The sequence below is a fragment of the Phyllostomus hastatus genome, unplaced genomic scaffold, assembly GCF_019186645.2.
Source record: "Phyllostomus hastatus isolate PE091 unplaced genomic scaffold, TTU_PhHast_1.1 phas_contig_80, whole genome shotgun sequence".
NCBI classification, from domain to species: domain Eukaryota; kingdom Metazoa; phylum Chordata; class Mammalia; order Chiroptera; family Phyllostomidae; genus Phyllostomus; species Phyllostomus hastatus.
Window position 1 is genome coordinate 40091581 of NW_025333960.1, and position 15285 is coordinate 40106865.

The 15285-nt window shown below is 42.8% G+C and overlaps 1 protein-coding gene across 1 annotated transcript in view; it reads right to left on the reverse strand.

Annotated features, from left to right (window-relative positions):
• The window catches only part of DYM (dymeclin), a 267961-nt gene that overhangs the window by 158473 nt on the left and 94203 nt on the right, over positions 1–15285 (reverse strand). The gene's annotated exons all lie outside the window — the stretch shown is intronic.

Consider the following 15285-nt stretch of genomic DNA (forward strand, 5'->3'; position numbering starts at 1 on the left):
TGAAATTAAAAGTGCACATCCCCATCAACCCAACAGTTTTCCTTCTGACACTAAAGAACGTGTGAACAGCTACACAAAGATTCATATGCAGGAACATTTCACTGGTTTATAATTGTCAGATAATGAAAACAATGTGGGTGCTCACCAAAAGCAATGGTTAATCTATACTATGGAATACAACATAAAGAGGTAGGTACCTATATAGGTGTTATGTGTGTGTGTATATTTTAAAAACAGGAAGGACCGAGTGTATATCATAGTGGTAAAAGAAGTTACCTCTGGCATGGAATTAAAGAGGGACTTTTGCTGTATTTGTATAGCTAAATGTTCTACAATAAGAATTCATTTATTTCTTAGAAAATAAATGTAAGATAACAAAATTAAAATAACAGAACAATACAGACCCAATTGGTATATGAGGTCTGTCCAAAAAAGGTCCAACCATTGTTAATATAACAAGAACGGTTAGCGCGACATCAATGTAACCTGGCAGCCAAGGAGAGTGGACTGGAATGTGCACGTGCAAACAGTGATGACTTCACTGTAGTAGTCAGTGGGGCTGGTAGATGCCATTGAGTGAGCACATGTACTGCGTGGCCGTGGCATTCAAAATGACTGAGTAGAACAACGAATCTGCATCAGATTTTGCATTAAGCTCAAACATTCCTCCGTGGAAACTCTTCAGATGATTCAGAAGGCCACAGCTAAGGGCAACCGGTGATTAGCAGCTTCACCATGACAATGCACCCACTCATGCATCATGTCTTGTGTAGTTTTTTGGTGAAACATCAAATCACTCGGGTGACTCAGCCCCCCTACAGCCCAGATTTGGTGCCCTGCAACTTCTGGACTTTCCCAAAACTCAAATAACCTTTGAAAAGGAAGAGATTACAGACCCTAGATGAGCTTCAGGAAAATACGATGGGGCAGCTGATAGCAATTGTAAGAACTGTGTGAGGTTCCAAGGTGCCTGCTTTGAAGGGGATTGAAGCGTCATTAACCTATATACAATGTTTCTTATACCTTGTATCTTCTTCAATATGGAACAACCTCATCAGCATATCATTAAGCGAAAAGACAGTTTACATATGCAAACAATGTGCCCATTTGTTTTTTTACACTGTAAATATACTATGTATATCAGCATGGACACGTGTGAACACGCCTACAGGTGCCGGCCAGGGTGTGCCGCTGACAGTGTTACCTCTGATCACGGAGAAGAGAGCAGGGGAGAAGGGGCCTCAAAAAAGTCTTGGATTTTGTTCAGTGTTTACTCTGCTCCTCCCTTTATAGCACAGGTATATTTAAGCACAACTTAAGCAATTCAAAAACATAAAGGAAAGAAGTGAGGGATGAAAGTTCCTGGTCACCAACCCCAGGAGATGTGATGCAACACACACGTGGGCTAGGGATGCAGCCCTGGGATTTTTATTGTTAAAAGGTGCCTCCTGGTAGCCTTGTCATCACCAGGACGTTAATGCTGACCCAACCGAAGATGAGGCAATAGGCACGATATTTTAACCTTTGTACAGGTCTAATTTTTTTAATACTCATTACAATCGGCAGATGTCATTTTTACAAGGACACCTTTGTTAAAGAAATGCTTTTGTGAAAAAATTTAAAATGAAGAGCAAAATAGGCAACACTGGTCAACTGATTTTTCCTGAACACAGGCGAATACCTTTTATTTCTTCTTTATACTGGAAATAGTTCAGTGTGAACATTTGTTCACTTCTAACACTTTGTGTTTGCTGACCACATCACATAAAACCACCTTATGGATGCCCTACCAAGATGTTATTTCCCACACATGTGGTCCTGCAAATCTCAAATGTTCTCTGTGACTCCCTGGAATGATTTTCCTATTAATTCTTAAGAAGGTGCTGCTTGATGGGGAAGGGTTAGCATCCCTCCTGCCTGAGTTTCAGAGGTTCCCAGAGTGGTTCGAACCACACAGCCTGTCTTGACCTTCAGCGCAGGTACACGTCAACTTGAGGTCAGCAAGAGAAAGCAGCAGGAAGGATTTTTTAATTAATGTAGAGAGGGCTTGGAGACAAGTGAGGAAGACAGAAAAGTGTCTGTTAAGTACTATGCGTAACCCTTTTCATTACAAAAATCTGGATAGTTGGATAAAATTTATCAACTAATCATTACACATCACAAGTTTACATTTATTCAAAACAATGTTCATGATATCTAGTTGAGAAACTTGGGACATCAAGACAATCAAAATTATATAAGAAAGTACAACATGCAGCCAAGTGTCACTTGTTCTGGGATTGATCTTTTGTTTATTTTACCATTTAAAAAAAGTTCCGCCCTGGCTGGTGTAGCTGAGTGGATTGAGCACGGGCTGCGAACCAAAGCATCGCAGGTTCAATTCCCAGTCAGGGCACATGCCTGGGTTGGAGGCCACGGCCCCCAGCAACCGCACATTGATGTTTCTCTCTCTCTTTCTCCCTCCCTTCCCTAAGAATAAATAAATAAAAATATTTTAAAAATTCCTCTTAAAAAAAATTTCCAATCACTTCCTTTTACTCAGAGTATGTATGTTCCACATCTACCTACCCCTACATCCACCGCTGTGTGTCCCGGGATTGCAAACAAAGAAAAACACAATTAGAAAGTGTAATATGCAACAAAACATAATCATAAAGTGCTCTCTACGGTAAAAATGTGTTTTCCCCCTTCTTCATAGCTGTGCATCCTCATTACGGGGAGAAATCGGAGCCGACTACCGCTGAACAGATTTCGCAAACAAAGCTGATTCTCTTTCAGCACAACCTCACTCTCCTGTGCTTTTCCCTTCAAGTTTTTCCAAGAGAACTGAGAAAGGGCTCACAGTACCAGACAAAGTAACATTTTACTGGGGAGCTATGCCCCCAGCCCACCCACAAACACAGCCCTCCTTCCGTTCTCTGGTAAATATTACTGCTGTGTTGCCTTTCCTTATAGGGAGAAAGGAGGCAGCCTGCCACTGCCTACATTGTAGTTTAGACTGGCCCGCAATATTGGACCAGAATTCTTCCAAAAGTTCATTTCTTTTTGCTGATCCAAGCCTCTGATCTGTGACCCAAGAATCTTAGTGGAATTGCATTTTCCTGTTGGGGGGAAAAAAAAACCTTCTCTCCACCAAAAAAATAAGGGAAAGTTACAGCATATTTCTTTCTGTTCTAAAAACCAAAATTTTTAAACCGTATCCCTCAGGTCCTCCAAATAAACTCTTAAAATAAAATTCATCTAACTAAAAACTAAAAAGTCCTCAAATTAGCTAAAAGAACTAATCTGGTGTTGATGATCCCATTTTTTTAAAGTATCGACTCAAGATTATTTAATATTAACAATAAAATGTTAGGAAGATAAAAAATTTGAAGAACTGAAACATCAATACAAATAATCACTGAGGAAAAAAGAACTCTAGTTTTATAAAATATTGAACTCAAAAATAAACATCATTTTTAAAAATCATGTATTTATTTTTAGAGAGAGGGGAAGGGAGGGACAAAGGGAGGGAGAGAAACATCAGCAGGTTGCCTCTCACAAGTCCCCATCCAGGGACCTGGCCTGCAGCCCAGGCATGTGCCCCGACTGGGAATCACACCTGCGGCTTTCAGTTTGCCAGATGACACCCAACCCACTGAGCTACACTGGTCAGGACAAAAAAATAAAGGTCATTTTATCATGACAACAAAATTACTATTTTTTTTTCATATTACTAACCATGCTACTTGTCAAACTATAATTGATTCCTTATATCTAACAAATATACTACAAAACACTAATTATGCTATCAGAACTATAAAAAAAATAAATGATACCATACACTATCCTCCACAGTTATAATAATCTGCCAAAAGGGCCCTATTCATATATTTGAACCTATAATATTATAACAAACCGGATACCATGAAAGAATTAAGGAGCCCAACCCAGGTGGCTCGGTTGGTTGGAGTGTCATCTCACACGCCAAAAGGTTTCAGGTTCGATTCCTGGTCAGGACACATACCTAGGTTGCAGGTTCAATTGCCAGTCAAGGCACAACAGGATGCAACCAATCAATGCTTCTCTCTCACAGCAATGTTTCTCTCTCTCTCTCTGCCTCTCTAAAATTAATAGGCATATCCTCAAGTGAGGATAATAAAAAAGAATAAAGGAGAAGCAGGTCAGCTATTAGAAACATGGATGAAAATGTTGCTAAAGACATTTCAATTAACACAGATAAAAGGCTAAACAGTCAATAAATACCTGGTGAGTGCCTATTAGAGTCAGGCCCAGTGCCAGGCACCAAAAATACAAGGAAGAAAAAAGCCATGCCCTGCTTTTGAGGAAGCTGACAGCAGAAAGGGAAGATGAGCATTCAAGCAACCACAAAGCTGTTTTAATTGCCATAATGATCCAAGAAATATGCCTAACTTTTTAAAACACCAATGCCTTTCCTATGTAAGTGCAGTGAAATAAGAGGGGAAGACAGTGCCACCAATAAACATGTGGAAGTGCATTCCAGCGCAACACTGTGGCAGTCAGCAGCCTGATCCCAATGCAAAGCCTCTCCCTTGGTTCCTTTTAGTGAACAAAAGACCTGGATGTAAAGCAGGGCAGGGCTGCATTTCCCAGTCATTCTCACAGCAAACTGTGGCCGTATGACTACATTCTAGCCAATGGGATGTAACTGGGAGGAGCAAGTGCGAGTTTTCAGCTACATCCTTAAAAGAAAGCTGTTTTCTCTTCATATCTTCACCCTTCTCTTTGGCTAGAACCCCAGGAGAGTGGCAGGGAGGCGGCAAGAGGACACCGTCCAAGGGAATGACAAAATGGCACAGGAGAAACTCGGGTCCCCAGATGACCTCAGGAAGCAAACCTGCCTATACGCCTGGACCACCTTAGACTTTACTGGGAGAAAAATGTAAACCTCCTACTCTGTCTGAGCCACTGGTAGCTATCCGATCCCAATTAAAAGCCAAACCAATATCCTAAATAATACAATTATGTATTAAAATGGTTCAAAATATCATTGGTTAGATATTTTTTTCACAAAGAAGTTTTAAAAATTCTTTGCCCATCATAATCAAGAACTTTTCCAGATAGTTGTAGATTCGTATGCGCTTGTGAAAGATAATGCAGAGGGGCCCCACACACCTCTCACCCAGTCTCCTCTAACGGTAACACCTTACAAAACTGGAGCACAACGTCACAACCAGAATATTGACGCTGACAGTCAAAATATGAAACCATTCAATTCCATCATCAATTAGCATCATCTGCATGGGAAAAAATGTATCCAGTGACCACTGAACCTACTCTGAAGTCGATTCCTTTCAAGGGTCCCACCCTGCCCCACCTGTATTCCACTGTCCCCAAATATATACTGACTGCCTGTGTGCTCCTGACATATGTTCAATTCATCACTTATCAAGGGCCCGCTACAAACTGGGCAAAATGCAAGAAAATGCATTAGTCAGTGATGAACCCAGAGACAATGGTGACCTATCCATGAAGTTTATAGTCTAAGGAGAAATGGACACGAAAGAGAGACAAGCAAATAGATAAACAGCAATGAGTTTGGGGGAGAAAAAGAATGTTACCTTTAGAAATCTATCAATGAAAAGAACTGACCATTCTTTACAAGTCTGCAAATCAGCCAAAGGTGCCATTAAACTTCCTCCCTTTTTAAAATTTTCTTTCATTTCTCTTTTTTACTTGCCCTCTTGCTTGGAAAATTCTTCCAAGGAAGGACTTTCAAGGTGCAAATTACATCCATTCATTCTAAACCTGAAGGAAAGCAAAACCATCCTCTCCTCTCTGCTCTCACAGCGCTTTGGTGACATCTCTCTGTCACTAATCCACCATTCCCTGCCTGGCTTTGTACTTACGTAAGCTACATACGTAAAAGTCTTCCTGTTGAAAGGGTTACATCTTTTTTCGTATTTTATATTCCTTGGAGAGCTCAAACTTATAAACTTAATTTGTTCCTTTACTGCCTTACTTCACTCACCAACTTATATAATAATATAGATTTAATATTTTACATTTTTAAAGTATATACATACATATAAATTTTAAATTTGCTATTTAAAGAGAAAGCATATTATTTTTAAAGTTCTAAAAATAAGGTGTCAAAATTGGCTTCAGCCTGTATTATAAATGATGATGCTTGAATGGTGATGAGGGTCCCAGCGACAGGGACTTCCAGACACTAGTGGTAGAGTTGTAAAAGGGCATGATATTTAGGACGGACAGTGTGGCAGTGAGCATCACAAGCCATTAGGAATATGCAGATTACTTGGCTCAGGAGGTCAAATTCTACAATTTATCCTACAGAATGAATATAAAAACCAAATGAAAGGCTGTTCATCTTAAGACTCAGTAAAAATGTAGACACTTAAGTACACAAGAAATTGTTTGAGTTAATCGTGAGACATTCATCAGCACAATGAAAAAAAAGTCCATGGTCAGAAACCCAGGTGTTCTGCCCAGAATGGCCAACAAGGTCAATATTTTCCCAGGATGTCATATAAGTTTTAGCATGCAAACTTCCTAGAATACATCACTCATCTTTCAACTTACATAACCTTTTATTTTGTAAACATTAACATATAAACATTTATAAACAAACTTCAAAACATTTTAAATAAAATAGGGGGATCAAATTTCATTTGAATCTGCATCAGATTTTACATTAAGCTGGAACACTCCTCCAGGGAAACTATTCAGATGATTCAGAAGACCACAGCTATGGGCAACTGGTGACTGGCAGCTTCATCATGACAATACGCCCACTCATGCATCACATCTCATGCAGAGTTTTTTGGCAAAACATCAAATCACCCAGGTGACTCAGCTCCCCTACAGCCCAGATTTGGTGCCTTGCGACTTCAGGCTTTTCCCAAAACTCAAATCACCTTTGAAAAGGAAGAGATTTCAGACCCTGCATGTGGTTTAGGAAAATACGATGGGGCAGCTGATGATGACTGGGAGAACTGTGTGAGGTCCCAACGTGCCTACTTTGAAGGGGACCGAGGCATCATTGTCCTATGTGCAATGCTTCTTGTACCTTCTTCAATAAAGGTCTCCATGTTTCATATTACAGGGCTGTGTACCTTCTCAACAGACCTTATAGGCCTTTAGAGTGCTTCAAAAAACTGGCTGAATATTTCGGGCTATTGCATATATGTAACTTTTAAAATGTAAAAAAAGGTAAACAGATTCCAGATTAGCGTTTTTAGCAGAATGTGTAATTTCCACGAATGGACACTGACATAAATGGTAAACGTCTGCATTGCACAGGTGATGCCACACAACCAACTGGTAGGTTCGGACTGCAAAGGGGCACAAGGGCGCTTTCTGGGGGATGGATACGTTCAATGTCGTGATTAGGTGGTTATTACATGACTGGCTGTGCTTGTTAAAACTAATAGAACTATATACTACGAAAGGTAAATTTTACTGTACACAAATTATACCTGAATAATCTTGACTCTACCCTTTCCCTCCCCAAAGTAATTCTGGCATGGATGTGGAACACCAGAACTCTCATAGACTCTAGGGAGAGTACAAAACGGGCCAAATACTTTGGAAAATCCTTACATATGGCCTTGACCAGTGTGGCTCAGTGGGCTGGGCATTGTCCTGAGAACTGAAAGGTTGCCAGTTCAATTCCCCATCAGGGCACATGCCTGGGTTGTGGGCCAGGTCCCAGGTCAGGGGTGTGTGAGAGGCAACCAATCTGTACATCAATGCTTCTCTCCTTCTCTTTCTCCCTCCCCTTCCCTCTCTCTAAAAATAAATAAATAAACTCTTTTTTTTTTAAATGCTTACATGGGTGCAAAGACATGTACAAGATTGTACATAGCATCATTTTAATAGCCAAAAGTCAGAGTTAAATCAAATCTACATTGCAGTATAAAGGATAAATAAAATGAGGGTTAGTCTTAAAAATGCAATAATATATAATAATAAACAAACTATACTTCATGCAAAAACATGGATGAATTTCACAAATAAGCAAAAGAAGGAAGACATAAAGGAATGCATACCATATAATTCCATTTATATAAAGCCCAAAGCTGAGCTGCAGTTCTAGAGGCTGGCCCAGAGGCTTTCCCTGCAGCTGCAAGATGAGAGAGAGAGACGAGGAGACTGCGAGCGAGGGGCTGCTGGGCGCTGGGCTACGTGATCTGACTGGCAGTCACGTGTCTGCTCACTCCCTTGAGGACAATAAACTGAGCTGCACCCCAGCTGTCTGCGCGCTCTTTTGTACGGCACACTTGAATAGAAATGTTTGCCATGAAAAAAAGAGAAAACAGTACACATCCCTTTTTGGACGACAATGATGATGATGAAGATGATGACGACAGGAACTACCCTAGTGCTCAAAGCAGTGATCTCTGATTGCTGGAACTGAAGGTGATTCGTTCTGCTCTGGAGTGTTTTAATTTCTAACAGAGTAAAAGAAATCATAAAAGTTTTTAAAAGTTCACGAGATATCCTGAGAACAGTATTTGTTAAAAGAAATATATTAGCTCTGGCTGGTGTGGCTCAGTGGATTGAGTGCTGGCCTGCAAACCAAAGGGTTGCTGGTTCAATTCCCAGTCAGGGCACAGGGCTGGGTTTTGGGCCAGGTACCCAGTGGGGGCATACGAGCGGCAACCACACACTGATGTTTCTCTCCTTCTCTTTCTCCTCCTCTTACCCTCTCTCTAAAAATCAATAAATAAAATCTTAAAAAAAAAGAAGTATGTTAAATTGGTTTAATGAGAGAAAAATCATATTTAATGTTGTATCTTTATTAAGGGCAGAGTCCTCTAGTGCCTCCTTTTCTATGTAATTAACTGACGTGTTAAGAAAACGTAATCTCTAGAATTATTTTTGTCATTTTAAAATGAATGTAAAACAGCAACATACATGAACGTGACACAGCAGCACATACAATCCTGCATGGCCAGTCACACCACAGTGCTGGGAAGCGGAGGGGAAGGGCACTAATAGATTCACTTTTTTACATGTGTTTACATTTAAGGCACTCTTAAAATATCTGATGACTACTGGTCCCTACAACAGTTTTGAGTCAAATTCCATTTTCCTAACACAAAACAACATGATATTACTGCCCCCATCCCGTGTCCCAGAAGGAATGCTTTCACCATCTCAGAAAAGAAAAAAAAAACACAGCATAAAAGAACAGAGGAAAATGTTTTAAAAATTCATAACACAGTATAAGACATTTTATCCACTTCCGCAGTTTGAAATCTGTCAGAATCCCTGATTTATAATCTGGCATAATATAAACCATATGGAACTTCTTAAAAATTTTATTCCTTTAAGGATAGAAAATAGGACTTCTAAGGAAAAACTGAAAAAAGTCCACTGAAATAACTCAGTATTTTATGACGATGATATGTTTTCAAAAAGAAAAAAATAAAGAAAGTTAACAGAATTCATCTGTCTCAGTAGAAATCTAGATCTGCACATCCCTAAAATAAACAAGGATGAGAACCTAGGCAGAGTCAGGTCCTGTGTTCCAATGTAAAGCATAAAGGGAAGAAAAATGAGTAAGAAACCTAGTATCTTCAGAGATAATTCCACCTTGTACTCACATGCAAAAACATTAGGCAAATTATCTGTGATGCATAAAATAAGAGAGCGGCGCCGTGAGCCTGGAGGACAGACAACCCTCCGGGGAACAGGCCCGCATCTGGCTCCAGAGACCCTCGGTCCACCTGCCCCCATGTCAGCCTCTAGAGCAGTGATTCCCGAAATGATGCCCGGGCTCCTGATGATGGGAGGGATGGTCATGCACTGTGCTTTCTAAAAATATTCAATAGTTATGTGCATTAGAAATACATACAACTAGCACTTGGATCTCACAATTTTCAAGGATTTACTACTTAGGATAGAGTAAATATCCCTCAAATTTCAGAAAAGAGAAGTGAGTCTATTGGAATTCAAGCTGAACCCATATGAGACAAAGTCATGGAGGCTGTGTGGGTGTGGTGAGGTTGGAGGCAGACTGACTGCCCTTTAGGAAAATAAGCCCTCACATCACGGCTCCACGTAGCTGCCAGCGCATATACCTCTACGGATGTCCCCTCCTCAAACGAAACAAGGCCTTTCCCCACAACATTCCCCCTTGACACACGGTCTCTAAACCCTCAGCACCCTAAACACCCCATCTCCTGGTGATGAGCTATCCCCCAAACACGTAACATGTAGGTATATGTGTTGATGATGCCAGAGAAACGTAAGTACCTCCCAACGAGCTTTAACCTGATACAACCGGTTACTCCTTCTTCAGCTGAGGAAATTCAACAATGCAATATGCTACCCCTGTGAAAATCACAGGCCTTATTAAGTCTAGAATTTTCATTGTTGCTGCAAACACCCACACACTCAAAAACAAAGGGTAAACTTATAAACTTCAACAATACCAGTGACCAAAAACAATCAATTTAGAATCCGCACAAAAAAGTTCTACACAGTAAAAATCTCAGACTAACTGCCTACATTAGCATTCAAGTTCCACTTGTGAAGAAGTAAATCTAAATCAAACAACTGCGGATGTAATAAAGTACGTAGTATAGATTTATTACTACCTCCAGTAACGGTCACTTTTTCCATATACGTCTCCAACTGTTACTTTTCTGGGAATTAAGAACTGGCTCCATGCTAGATGGCCACAGATAAAAGAAGCTGTGAGTAAGTACTACGCCCTGGTTGAAAGTGACACTCAAGGAAAGATGGAAAGAGTTTCTTCCCAAAACTCTGACCGCTTCCGTGTCACTGACAGTACCAAGAAGAAAGCCCTAGTGGTGGAGAACGGTGTCCCAGACCTTCAAGGCAGCAAAAACAATGTCATCCAGCATCACGGGAGAAGAGGGGAGCCTGGGAGGCACAAGGAAACGAGAATCTTTGAAATGAGAGGACATGCATAAATGCTGAAAAACAGGTGATTCCAAATTAATGAATCTAGAAGGTTCACAAGACACAAAGGATCAGCAAACCAAAGACATACAGATGGCAAGTGTGGGACACGCAAATGAAAGTGAACACTATAGACTAGAATGGTCTAGAAGTATTCAGGAGATCGAAGAAACACTCCCGAAGCATTCAATTCGATAAGCAGTTAATAAACATGCACTAACAGTAGTTTCCACAGTGGGTGAGAAAAGAAAACATCGGAACCCAGTGTTTCATCCGAGAAACGTGAAGACACACTGAGCTTTAGCAGTACATATTACCCAGGCTGGCACGGGAACCCGCACTCAGCCCGCCTGTCAGGAGGTCACGTGTCAGGTCAGGAGCCCCGGGATGCTGCGAGAGTGGGGGTCATGCCCACGACAGGAAAGACAGAGGCACTCACGCTTTCTCTTTCCACATAATGAGACATCCTGTGGTTCAGTGTGCTTGATCATGTTATCTAGGTTTAACCAAACTGACTCTCATAAAAATCTATTTAAAAAATAATGGAACCAGCCCTGGCTGGTATGGCTCAGTGGATTGAGTGCCAGCCTGTGAACGTAAAGGTCATGGGTTCGATTCCCAGTCTGGGCATATGCCCGGGTTGCGGGCCAGGTCCCCAGTTGGGGGCGTGTGAGAGGAAACCAACTGATGATGCATTCCTCGCACATTGATGTTTCTCACCCTCCCTTTCTCTCTCCCTTCCCGTCTCTAAAAATAATAAAATCTTTAATTTAAAAAAATCATCAATATTAAAAAAAAAATCATGGAACCATAAAACTGTTTTTAAACTTTCAGGCAAAGAAATCACAGAGAGAAAATAGATTTTAAAGATTCAAATACAAGCAAACACACAAAACGCAGCAGAGCTGACCCTCCCACCGCCTGGGTGGGCTCTTGGTCGGCCCTTCTGTGAGCTGAAAACGGTGGTCAGGTCCCTGAAGAAAACTGCCTCCCCCCATCACCAAGACTCTCTGAAATGCAGACTAATACCCACTATTATTACCAATAAACATGGCTCTAGATAGATACTGTTCCTTGAGACATTAAATAATGACATTATGAAGCCAGGGTGATCAGCAAGACATTTAAAAACTCACCCAAATGATTAGTAATAATTTCTATCTTATCAAAAAGATTTTCTGTATTGTTAATAAACACGATTTTAAATACTTTAAAGCTTTTATTTATCTTACCCTTTGAACAATGTCAATTTATGGAGGTCTCATAATGTACATGGTATGTAGTATAACAATGCATTATATAATTTATAAATCAGTTCACTTAAATCAACAGTCTACTTTAAAAGCACATATCAATGGAATGTACGGTCAATCAAGTTAAAGTCCACCATACTCAAGGGGCTGTTAGGAGGAAGGGGCAACAAAAGAGAAGTAAGGGGGAAGGAAAAGAGAAGCTTCTGCCATTTAATTACGCCCCACAAAACCACCACATTTAAATCTCACCAAGTACTACCACCATCCACCGATTGTCACAGATAAAGAAACGAAACTCAAAGAGGCCAAGCTCCTCACCGACGTAACGGAGCCCAGCAGTTCCACACCCAGGTTGTTTTCAGTCCAAGGCAGATGCTCTCACGCCCACTGCACTGTCCCTCTGGCTCCAAAACAACAAAAGAGTCCCCTGCCTGAACCACATGTTTAAAACTTACCACAGTTCCGATCTTCAGCATCTGGGATATAACAGGCCTAAAGTCAATCACTTTTGCAACAAGAAATAGCATTCTGTGGTTGACGATGAGTCTGGTCCCCAATTATCTTGCCAGCCTTCTCTCCTACTCTTCATCCTCACCCACAGAGCCATAATTAATTCCGTTTCTGTTTTTGCTTGGATTATTGTTCTGTTGGCTCCCCCCTTTCTGTACACCTTGGCACTGCATCCACACTTCCTGATGTGCCCCGAAGGAACCATCTCTCCTGGGCATTCTGCCCTTTCTTCTGGTGAGTAAATATTTACTACATTGCCCTTGGCAGGCATGCTCAGACTCTTCAATGAATAAATTGGTGTCACTACACTGAAGGAGCTCATAATCTAACACTAAGAGAGGAGACAGTCAGAAATTCTGTTGTAATACCATGTCCTGTGGGACAAGAAGACGGCTAGCTGTGCCAGGGCATTCCAGGAGAGCTTCCCCAAGGAGGCCGCCTGTGGTCTCGGGTGCTGAGGCACTGGCGGATGTGCAGGAGGAGGAAAGCATTTCAGGGCAGAGCACGACGCCTGGATACCAGCGGGTTTGCAGATTTTTAAGGGAGTAAGACAAGGTAGTTCTCTGATCCTACGAGAGTCAATTGAGCGTGAAGACTGGGGACGGGTGCTGGAAGTTTAAAGACAGAGTTGCGGGGAGTTCATTCCCCTGGGGACTGGAGAAATGCAGTAAGATTGCCGGGGCAGAGCTGAGGGCCCACTGAAATCTGCGGTGGGGAACTGGAAGAGCACCTGGAACGGCTGCCTGTTGTTCTCCAACTACGTACAGCTGCTTTGAGACATGCGGTGGGAGGAGACCAGGCAGGAGGCAGGCTGGGGTTTGCTTGGCAAACATGATGGGGGGAGGGGAGAGGCAGGGAGCCAGGAAGGCACCTGCCAGGGAGTGATGCTGGTCCCTGCCCACGGAATTTGGGGGGAGGAAGGCGAGGACACGGGGTGGTGACAGACAGGGAAGGAGTGGTACAGAGAAGTGAGCAGGTAACAAACTGTTCGAGTCCAGTACTGGAGGAAATGACCCAGGAAGCGGGCAGGTGGTAGTCAGAGAGTGGAATGAGGGCGTTCCAAACTGTAGTGGTAGTACAATTGTTGGTTAAGAGGGTGTGTAGGCAGGGTGTGTTGGGGTACCCCAGAGGAAGTGAACACGCACAAGCCTCAGAGGTCATGTTGTTGGGTGGCTTGACTATGAGCTTGTGAAATTTTCAAAATGAGGACTGCAGAAGTGTGGAGGGCAAGACAGGGGCCAGGTGCTTAAACTAGGAGAAGATGAGCAGGGGCGACAGCAGCGTCTGCAGACGACTGTGGTGAGGAGGACTGACGGGGCCCGGGCAAACGACGAGTGAGTGCAGGCCAGCGGAATGCTTCCAGGTGGCTGGGGCGTCAGGAGGAACGGTTTGGACGCTGCAATGGAGAGTCATCTCTGTGGCTGTAGGGGCAGAAGCAGCAAGTCACCACTTGCAAAGGCTTCTGAGAAAGAACTGTCCTCAGGGGACCCCTAGGTTTCTGAGCGATGAGTCAAAGAGGCTAAGCTTGAAAGCATAGAGGGTTTTTTCCTGACAAACCATGTGAACTCTGGAAGGGTCAGGATGGGGAGAGCTACGGGAGACCATGCGAGTGCAGGGGGCACACTGAGCCCACAGCATCAAGCCCAGGTATAATGCAGCATGAGGGCTCTCTGCTGCTCCATGTAAACAGGGGTGCAAGGCATAACACGGTTAGTCCTGATCATCTTTAGGGCGAAGGCTGGCTAATCAGTTCTAACTATAGCCTTCGAAAGTTTGTCTCGGTGAGGCTTTTGGCCTCGTGAACATGAAAGAGAGTGCCTTAGCTGAAGGATTCAGAGCTCTGTGGAAACCCCACCCCTCTCCCCTTATTTCCTGCTGGTTAACTGTGTTCTGGCTGGGAAGGGTACCTTACTGGTAGTGTGGTCTTGCTGGTAGTTATGCATCACTGGACTCTAGAGGATTAACGTAAGTACCCTTAACTAATCACTCTGAAGCTAATTTAACAAAAATTTGTAACTGAAGAAGCTTGAAACACATCAGGTGAAGACCATGACCACACACAGCAGAATGGGTGGGTGGCGCCGCAGTCACAGCACACGCTCCCAAACCGCAGGGACCCTGGGCATCTGCGGGGCTGGCATCCGTGCGCACACGGGGCTCTGTGGCACTGATGAGCACCGCGTGGCAGCCAGCCCTCCTGGTCAGAGACCAGTCTGGACCTCTATGAACTCCGGTAATCGTTTTTTCTACATTTATGAAAACCAAATACAATACCCATACCTAGCTTGGTAAGCTAATAAGTTGGTATTAACATATGGAAAGGCGAGAGTGAAGGTGTGTCGTCATCTGTAACAACACCAGGAAGGACTTGAACTCTCGGCCCGTCTGTGGCCCTTCGGCACTGGGCTGCAGAGCAAACCTTGGGAAGCGCTGCCACACAGGCCTCTGGCGGCCTGCCCTCGTGCCCAACCCGCTGTCTCTGATACCATGCCACTGATGAAGGAGTAAGATGTCCCACCGCCTAGCTTTGGGAATATCGATCTCTCTCTCTCCTAGAATGTAAGCTCTATGAAATGCGGGCGTTTAGAATTTGCAGACCTGAGTC